Raw genomic sequence first — 9,074 nt, 5'->3', positions numbered from 1 at the left:
TTATGTTGGGACTGGAACAACCAGATTAAAGGCTGATGAATATGCTTCAGATCACCAGACCCATTCCCACACTGCAGACTGCATTTCTATGTCTGGGCCACTTGACTTCCCTGTGAGCAAATACAACATAATCTTAACCCCAGAGGGAAAGCACAGAGTCACTTATAAAAGTATATTCCTGTTCCAAAGGGCTGAGGAATCACTGTGGGCCTCAAATGTAGCACTGGAGAAGTTCTGAGAGGACCCAATAGGTCCATCATCATAGCCATGCCTTGATTTTTGCCCCTCCATAGTCCTGCTGAATTTTAATTGCCATTGAATGCTTTTGAAAAGGTGAGCCCAATGGGAGCTGGAGGCAGAGACCTCATGAATGGTTAATGCCACTGTCACCATCAAGGCCACAGCCCCTCTCCTATCCTGCATGTACTCTTGTCCTCCAACCCTCTCTCCGCTGTGGGGGATCTTGCAGCAGGAAAGATCCAGCAGCAAGTTCAGGGGCCATACTCTTAGACCATCCATGCTGAGCTAGATAAACCTTTATGTGTATAAATGATCCAGTCTATAGCATTTTGTAATAGCAACAGAAAAAGAAGGAAAACACGCACCACTAACATAACATCCATTTTTGTGTTAAGCTGCACTCTGATGCCAGTCTCTGGTGTCTAACTGAAGCCAGGCTGACTTGAAGTTAAAGTCTAAACTGGGAATTATGCAGAAGGAAGGACAGGTTTAACTCAATTTATATAAAAATGTGGTCAGCAAGTATTTATTGGAATGAACTGAATTTGAGTATAAAGCTTGCCAAGCACTACTCATATTGAAAATTTTTTATGACTATGATTTTTTTCTATATTTACTATTTTACTTCAACTCTATAGTTTACATGTATTTAATCTTTGCTTGGAGAAGCAAGAGCCTTTGATTTAAAAGGCTGATGACATTTTAGTGTTTAGAAACACAGGGAATCAGCTAGACCTTGAAGACATGCTAAAGCCAGCTACCACCTTGTGGTATTGTTTCTCTGAAAAGTTGCTCCAAACCATTAATTTACAAATTACTTCTGTCTCAGAGACTCATTTTGAAACACTCATTTTTTTAAACATTGTTTTTATTTTCAATTGGGATATAAGCATACATATTTATGGCATACAGTATGATATTTCACTATATGTATATAATGACTAATAATCAAATCAGGGTGATTAGCATATTCATCACCTCCAATGGTCATCATATTTTTTGTTAGGAATATTCAAAGACCTCTCTTCTAGCTATTTTGCAATGTGAAATTAATTATAACAATAGCCACCCTAATGTGTTACAGAGCCTTAGACTATTCTTCCTATCCAGCTGTGATTGTATACCTATTAACCAACATCTTAACCCCTCTACACACCCACTGCAGCCTCTGGTAACCACTATTGTACTGTGTACATCTAAGAGCAAGTATTTTAGCTTCTGCATCTGACTGAGAACATACAGTATTTTTCTTTCTGTGTCTACTTTATTTAATTTATCATAATACCCTCTATATTTATCTATGAATTACCCTCTTTCTGCATTCAGAGGTTGTTTTTTTAAATTTGGATGAGCTGGTCTATGCACAGAGGGTGTGTGTGTGTGTGCGAGCGCGCGTGTGTGTGTTGCCTCCCAAACCCCTTTACTGGCCCACAGAATATTTGCGCTCTCAGAAGCCTGAAGCTCAAGTCATTGTTTTGTTTTTAAAAAGTCCTCCTACGAATATATTCACTTGTGTTCAATGCTCTCCATCCCCTATCAGATGAAAAATTATTTATCAGAAATAAAATGGTTTCAGCAGCACCTTCTGCTCTCTGACATCATATTCCACAAAGAAATCTCCAATGCCACTCAAGAGCTTATCTCTACTGTGTGGAGTAAAGAGAATCACCGATGCTATATTTCTTTTCTATTTTATTTATTTATTTTCTTCTATATTTTAAAAAGCAGTGAAAAGAAGTAGGGGAGAAGTTATTCCCTGATTACAATCATAAGCAGAGGGATGGACACTCTGCAGCATCAGGGAAGTTAAGCTCAGTGCAGGGTTTCAGACCTGGGCCCTACAGCACCACTGAGGAGCTGGTCTCAAACAAAGGGCTGGGAAGCAGATTTTAACCCCACTCTTCTCAGAATGCAAATCTCTGTTTCTGGGAGGTAATTTGAAGAGGGGATTGTTAGAAAAACATGTGCTACTGAAAATAGGCCAAATCTCTAAAAATCATGAATAAACAGAGAAAGAAAGGAAGAAAAAGGAAATTCAGTCCCAAGGCAGATCAATGCCAGGATTAAAGTTGTCTTTGCTGCCCTCGTGGTCTCATCTTGGATGTGCAGAATAAATTTTGCTATGTCCTACTTTATCTCTAGGACAAGTCAGGAGCAGATGGGCTAAACTGCTTTTCCACACACAAATCCATAGAATACTAGAATATACAAACATCAGGCATCCTAGAATGTTACACTTCTTATATGGGGAAGGGGGAAGTTGTGCAATTTACAAAGGTTTCCCAGCTCAGATTGGGCAGAGGGACCTTGGAAGATCTGTACCTGGAACAAAATGATGTGATGATTTAAGGTGACTTGCTGAGAGAGAAGATGATTGTTTGTATGCTTGGGAAGCCAGAGGTAGGAAGAGGCTAAAAAAAAATCAAGATTTCTCATCCATACAATTCACAGTACCTGCAGTGTAACAGAAAGTATTTGGAACTTGAAGTGAGAAGCCCAACAAACAAGTCCCAGCTGTACCACTAGAACATAATAGTTGTTTGACCTTGGAATGACATTACTACTTTCTGAAGCTCACTTTTTCCACTTACACACACAATGGAGCTAACAGTGTTCTAGTTACCCTCAAAGTATTTTATGATGATCAAATGAGAAAATTTATTTAAAATATTGTGAAAACTATAAATTGCAGTGCAAATAAAAAGTTCATATACACGTTAACACCATTTATAAGGGACTTAAGCAAGCCAGGTGTTAATAAAGGTACTAACTTCCAGTCTTTTGAAAAATGAATTCTGAATAAGATTATTATTAAGACTTGGCTAATATATAGGTAGCTGCTTTTGCTACAGAACAAACCTATTATTTTGGTCTATTCCTGTTCATTAGTTACATTCCATAGCATCCCTACTTGGATACTTAGCATACAAATTGACAAATGTACCATTGTTCTAATTTAATTAGATTTGGAACAATATTTTCAGCACATATTAACTTTCTAATTTGTGAACTTACATTTGGGGTTTTTTTTAACAAGTATGGGTGAATAATAAAAATACTTCATAGTTACATAGTGTTTCATAGTTTACCAAACACTTTTGTGTATTTTAACTCATTTTCTTCTCTCAAAAACTCCATGGAGCATATAAAACAATTATCACATCTACTTGACATATATATAATAAATCTAAAACATAGTGTAGGATTCCCAAAGTCACAGAGTATGTGACTAGAACCGGAGTGGAAACCTCTTCCCATTTTATATTGGTAAGTGTCCCAAGACCCTAACAACTCTTCCCTGACTGTCCCAGATCCCTGAAGGTGTTTCACCTACTTGTGGTCACTATAATTGGAGATTTGGGGAATTCAAGAAATTGCTGAGTCACTACCTCTCAAATAGTGCTAATAGATACCTCTCTTCTTGATGAAGGGAAGAGATTGTGAAAGTGGAGTTCACACCCTGGAATTCTAGCTCTATCTATCTAGACAAATGTTTCATCCCAAACGGTCCTCCAATACCAGGACAAGAAGTTACCACTTTGGTGACATCAAAATTCCTTCCCTAAAGTCAAGACCACCTTACACTTGTTTATGGCAATTTATTTTTTCTGGATGGTTGCATAGCCAAGACAAAGAAATAAGTCAGAGCGGGGAGGGTGGGAAAAGGAATTCATGGAGAGGGTGAAAATGATTAGTATGTCATGTGTATGTATGAATCTGCCCAAATGAAACCCATTAGTTTGTAAAACCAATATGCACTAAAAAAAAAAAGATGTGGAAAAAGTGAGAAAAAGAAACTGAAAGGACTGAGTCTTTTATTACCTATTCTTGGAGTGGATGCACCACTGTTTCTCTTATGTTCTAACAGATTCACAGAACACCCTTGGTACAACATGGAAGATATGACAAGGGCGTGGCTACCAAGACACACGATTATGGGATCATTGCAGAGTCTCTGATACCACATGTAGGATGAAGATACAGGGTTCAATCGGGCGTGGTGGCGCACGCCTATAATCCCAGCACTAGAGAGGCTGAGGCAGGAGGATTACTGTGAGTTTGAGGCCAGCCTGAGCTACATAGTGAGTTCAGGACTAGCCTGAACAACAAAGGGAGACCCTGCCTCAAAAAAAAAAAAAAAAAGAAAAGAAAAAGAAAGAAAGTTGCAGAGTTCATAGGTATCACTCCTACCACAACAGGGTAAATGCTGTTAGAGGAGGAGTGATGGTTGTCTCTGAATCCCAAGAATGCAGCAAGATTTCAGCCCTTCTTCTGCCAAGATAGCAAAAAATCATAAGTGAAAATGTCTATGAATCAGATCTCACACCCACTGGGAAGAGGGGAGACATTTACCATAGGTGTAAGTACACAATCTTGTGAGGCAGGTGGTCCTGTACCATCTCACATCTGTGGTGGGATGAGGCCGCTTTTGGTGGATGCAAGGTATTGTAGAGCTGTAAACCAGTTAGTTCATCACTTGCAAGTCATTAGCTCTTTACTGGTGGATAATGGCATCCACCAAAATTTTGAGATAAGTGAGGATTAGCTATAGCTCTGCGATCTTGTTACAAATTTATAGAAATCAGAACTCAGACTTAATTCTTCCCCACACTTAAACAATTACTAGGTGAACATTTGTTAGCAAGTCAGCATGTAACAATTCATACATCCTCTACTGCAAATGTGAAGAATTTCATACTTCTGCCCTTAAACGATAACCAGTCAATCCTGCATAAAAGGCTCATCTAAGGCCAATAGGACAAAATTTGAAAGGTAGTATTCTTTTATCATTAGCTATTATATAACAGAAGCTTTGAACTATAGCTGGGTACTATGCTGGCTAAGAGCTGGGCCAGATAAAACCTCTGGTGCCATCCTTTGGAGAAAAGGTTACAAAGCTGATTAGATATTCAAGTAAAAGTGAGACTTCTCTCTGCAGTATTCCCATCATACCACACATTTTGCATACTACTAATTTCATCTATGAGAACCCATATTTAATATTCATCATGCTAATTCTCTTTTAAAGCCTCAAATGTCGGTGGGAGAGAAAGATAGCTGAAAGACTTGTATTATTCATGCATTAATATAATTTTATAACTCAAAGCATTTAGCTAAATGCTGGGCATAAAGTAAATATTATGTGTTTGTTCAGTTTAAGTAGAAAAAAAAAAAGCAGCTCTAAGGAGAGTCACCCTCAGGTGCTAGGGATGACTTCCAGAATTAGACAAGTAATAACTGTAGAATATAGCGGTAACCAAGTGCAAATACTTTCATACAAATAATACCAGGCTGATGTGACTATAAGTCAATCACAGGATCCACAGGGGCGATAATAGTCTAAGTGAGATGACCAATGACCAGATGAGCTGCAGTTCAGTAAATGCCCCGGAGCACAGAGAATGGGGCGCAGACCCTCTGCCCCACAGACGCTGGAGTCTTCCTGGAGCCTGCAGAAAGTGAGCGCGGCAAGATGGAGACTGCTGGAAAGAGCCTAAATTAAGTTCTCCACTTCATTAAGTTTAGAAAAAACTGCAATAATTGCTCAATCAGTGTAAACTGCTCTCTTAAGTTGTTTCCGATTCTAATGGGGTATCTATCAGTCATTGCCTTGGTGATACACTGGACCCTGCCTTCCCAAGTGCTACAGCTCACGCACCCTGACCAAAGACTGTACATGATATCAGCTTTTAGCTCGCACACCATCACCCCAAATCTACGTATAATCCCCTTACTGAGCTTTAGATAAGAAATGACTATTTACATTTTTATGCCCTTGAAACATTTTCCCAAATAAATCCTCATTGCCCTGGGTCTCTATGGTAATCAGCAAGCCTCCCAACCCCCAGTGACAGCAGCTGTGACTAAGTCACCCATCTGCTGTCTTTCTCAGGCTCTGCCATATTCTGCTTCATGCCCACTTGCAAGTGTATCACATTTCTATTTAGAATCATTCTGCCTTGCCCGGTTATTTTTGGCTCCTTATCAGCATGTACTTCACAGGCCATCAGTGGAACTGTGAAACTGCATGGCCCTAGGTGCCACAGACCACCACTTGTAGGCTGGGCCCAAGAGGGAAAGGTTGTGAAAGGAGAGAGCAAGCAAAGTCACTGGCACTTGATGCGCTCCCTGTGGGGATGGCTGGTGGCCTGAGGTAGGAACACTCATTGTCAGCCCTGGGAGCTCTGCTAGCCTGTCAGCAGAATGAAGCCTCACCTGGAACTACAAGCATGCACAGAGCCTGTCTTTAGAGTTGAGGTGCAGTTCACATAATGTGAAGTTCACCACTTTAAGCTGAACAATATTTCGGGCACTCACGATGTTCTGCAACCATCTGTGTCTAGGTGAAAAGCATCTCATCCACCCTTGAAAAGAAACCACACCCAATTCTCCCTCTCCCTAGCACCCAGCCACTATCCTTTTGCATTCTGTTTTTGTGGATTTGCCTAAGGTAGATATTTACTATAACTGGAGTCATAGAATATATACATTTCTGTATCTGGCTTCTTTTACTTAGCATTATATCTTAAAAATTCATTCATAGAGTGTGTATGAGAACTGCATTCCTTTTTGTTAACGGATATATACCACTTGTATTTATTTATGGGGTACACTGTTATGGCTTATATCAAGATGACCCCCAAGTGCTTTATGTGCTCATAGGGGTTTTGGAAGAAGACCAGTGGGGTGCTAGAGTTGATTTGCTATTGGGGGTAGGGTCTGGTCAGGGGAGGGTTTTCTGGGGGTATGGTCTGGAAGGGTGTGTCTCCCTGCCAGGCTTTTCGCTTCCTCTCTGCTTCCTAAGCAGCCCCCTCCCTTTGCCCAGGCCCTCCCACCATGCCACTTTTGCCTGATACTAGCCAGCAGGCAAAGGCAGAGACTTCTTAAACCAAAATAAACCTCTCCTCTTTCAGTTGTGTCAGGTATCTCAGCAACAAAGAAAGGGAGGAAGACATGTACTTTTGCCATAATACATGTATACATGTGTAATAATCAAATAAGATGATGAGCACTTCCATCTCTTCAAATATTGTCACTTCCATGTGATGGGAACCTTCAAACTCTTCTCCTCTAGTCATTCTGTCATATATAATGTATAAATTGTTATAGACTGCAGTTATCTCCTGTGCTGCAAAACAGTAGAACTAATTTCCCCATCGAATTATATTTTGGTACCTGTCTCCTAAGCTGTGTCTATCCTCCCTGACTCTTACCCTTCCTACTTCCCACTGTCCACTATTCGACTCTTGACTTCCATGTGATCAGCATCTGTAACTTCTAGAAATGAGTGAGAACATGTGGTATTTGTCTCTGTGTCTGGCTTATTTCCATCCAAGTAGCTGCAAGTGACAGGATTTTACCCTTCTTGTGGTTGAATACTATTTCATTGTGTACATGCACAACTTTTACTTATTCACTATTGTGAATAGTGCTGCAATAAGCAGGTACATGTAGATATCACTTTAAAAGAGGGAGGTGAGTTCATTTGGATATATATCCAGTAGTGGTATAGCTGGATCATACAGTAATTTTATTTTTAGTTTCTTAAGAAACCTCCATACTTTTTTTCATAATGACTGTACTAATTTATGTTCACACTAACAGTGTGAGTTTTCCTTTTTCCACTTATCCAGTAGTATTTGTTATCCTCTGTCTTTTGGGTAACAGCCATTCTAACTGGGGTGAGGTGACAACTTCTTGTGGCTTTGACTTGCACTACCCTGATGAATAGTGATGTTGAATTTTTTTGTGAACTTGTTAACTGTCTATAGATTTTCTTTTAAGAAATGTCAATTCATGTGTTTTGTCCACTTCTAAATTTGGATTGTTTCTGTTGTGTTGTTTAGGTTCCTTACACATTATAGGTATTAGTCTCCTGTCAGATGTGGAGTTTGCAAATATTTTACCCCATTCTGTAGGTTGTCTCTTCATTGCATTTTTTTTTGTTCTTTGTTTTTGTTTTTGCTATGTAGAATTTTCTTCGTTTGATATTTTCTTCCTCTAGTTTTGCTCTTGTTGCCTTTGCTTTTGGGGTCATATTTTCTTTTAATTCTTTTATTGGTAAGATTTAGGTATACAATACATTTAGATTTATCATTGGGTGCTTGTACCTGTACATGATGTATCTTAGTTCTTATTTTTTCCCCTATTACCTGTGCGCCCTTCACTCCCTCCGCCTTTCCCTATTTACATAGATTTCACTTCCATTTTTTTCTTTTCTCATAATTCTTCCTTTCCCCTTCCCCTCCCACCACCCCTACACCTTTGAACCTTTTCCTACTTCAAATTATCAATTATTCATTTTAATCATTTCAATCCTTATTTACACTTTCAGTTTCTCATACTAGAGAAACTATTCAGTATTTACACGTGTGTCCTATTTATTTCAATTAAGAGTATGGCCTCAATATGCAACCATTTAGCTATAAATGTCTCTAGTTTCTCATTCTTCATGGCTGAGTAGTACTCCATTTTATAAAGAAAAAATCACATCTTCTTTATCCAGTTTCCAGTTGATGGGCACTTGGGCTGCTTCCAAGCTTTAGCTATTACGAACTGTGCCACTATAAACATGGGTGCACATATATCGCGCCTTGGTATGATTCTTTTAATTCTTTGGGGAAGATCCCCAGCAGGGGAATAGCTGGGTCAAATGGGACCTGTAGTCCTAGTTCTTTGAGGTATCTCCACACTGACTTCCACAGTGGTTGCACCAGTCTGCACTCCCACCAACAATGGAGAAGGGTTCCTTTCTCTCCATACCCCTGCCAGCATTTGTTATTGATTGCTTTCTTGATAGCAACCATTCTTTCTGGAGTGAGGTGGAATCTCAG

The sequence above is a fragment of the Heterocephalus glaber genome, unplaced genomic scaffold (assembly GCF_053883595.1).
Source record: "Heterocephalus glaber isolate CG9 unplaced genomic scaffold, H.glaber_assembly_v1.0 deba00001461, whole genome shotgun sequence".
NCBI lineage: Eukaryota > Metazoa > Chordata > Mammalia > Rodentia > Bathyergidae > Heterocephalus > Heterocephalus glaber.
This window is presented reverse-complemented; position numbering follows the sequence as displayed.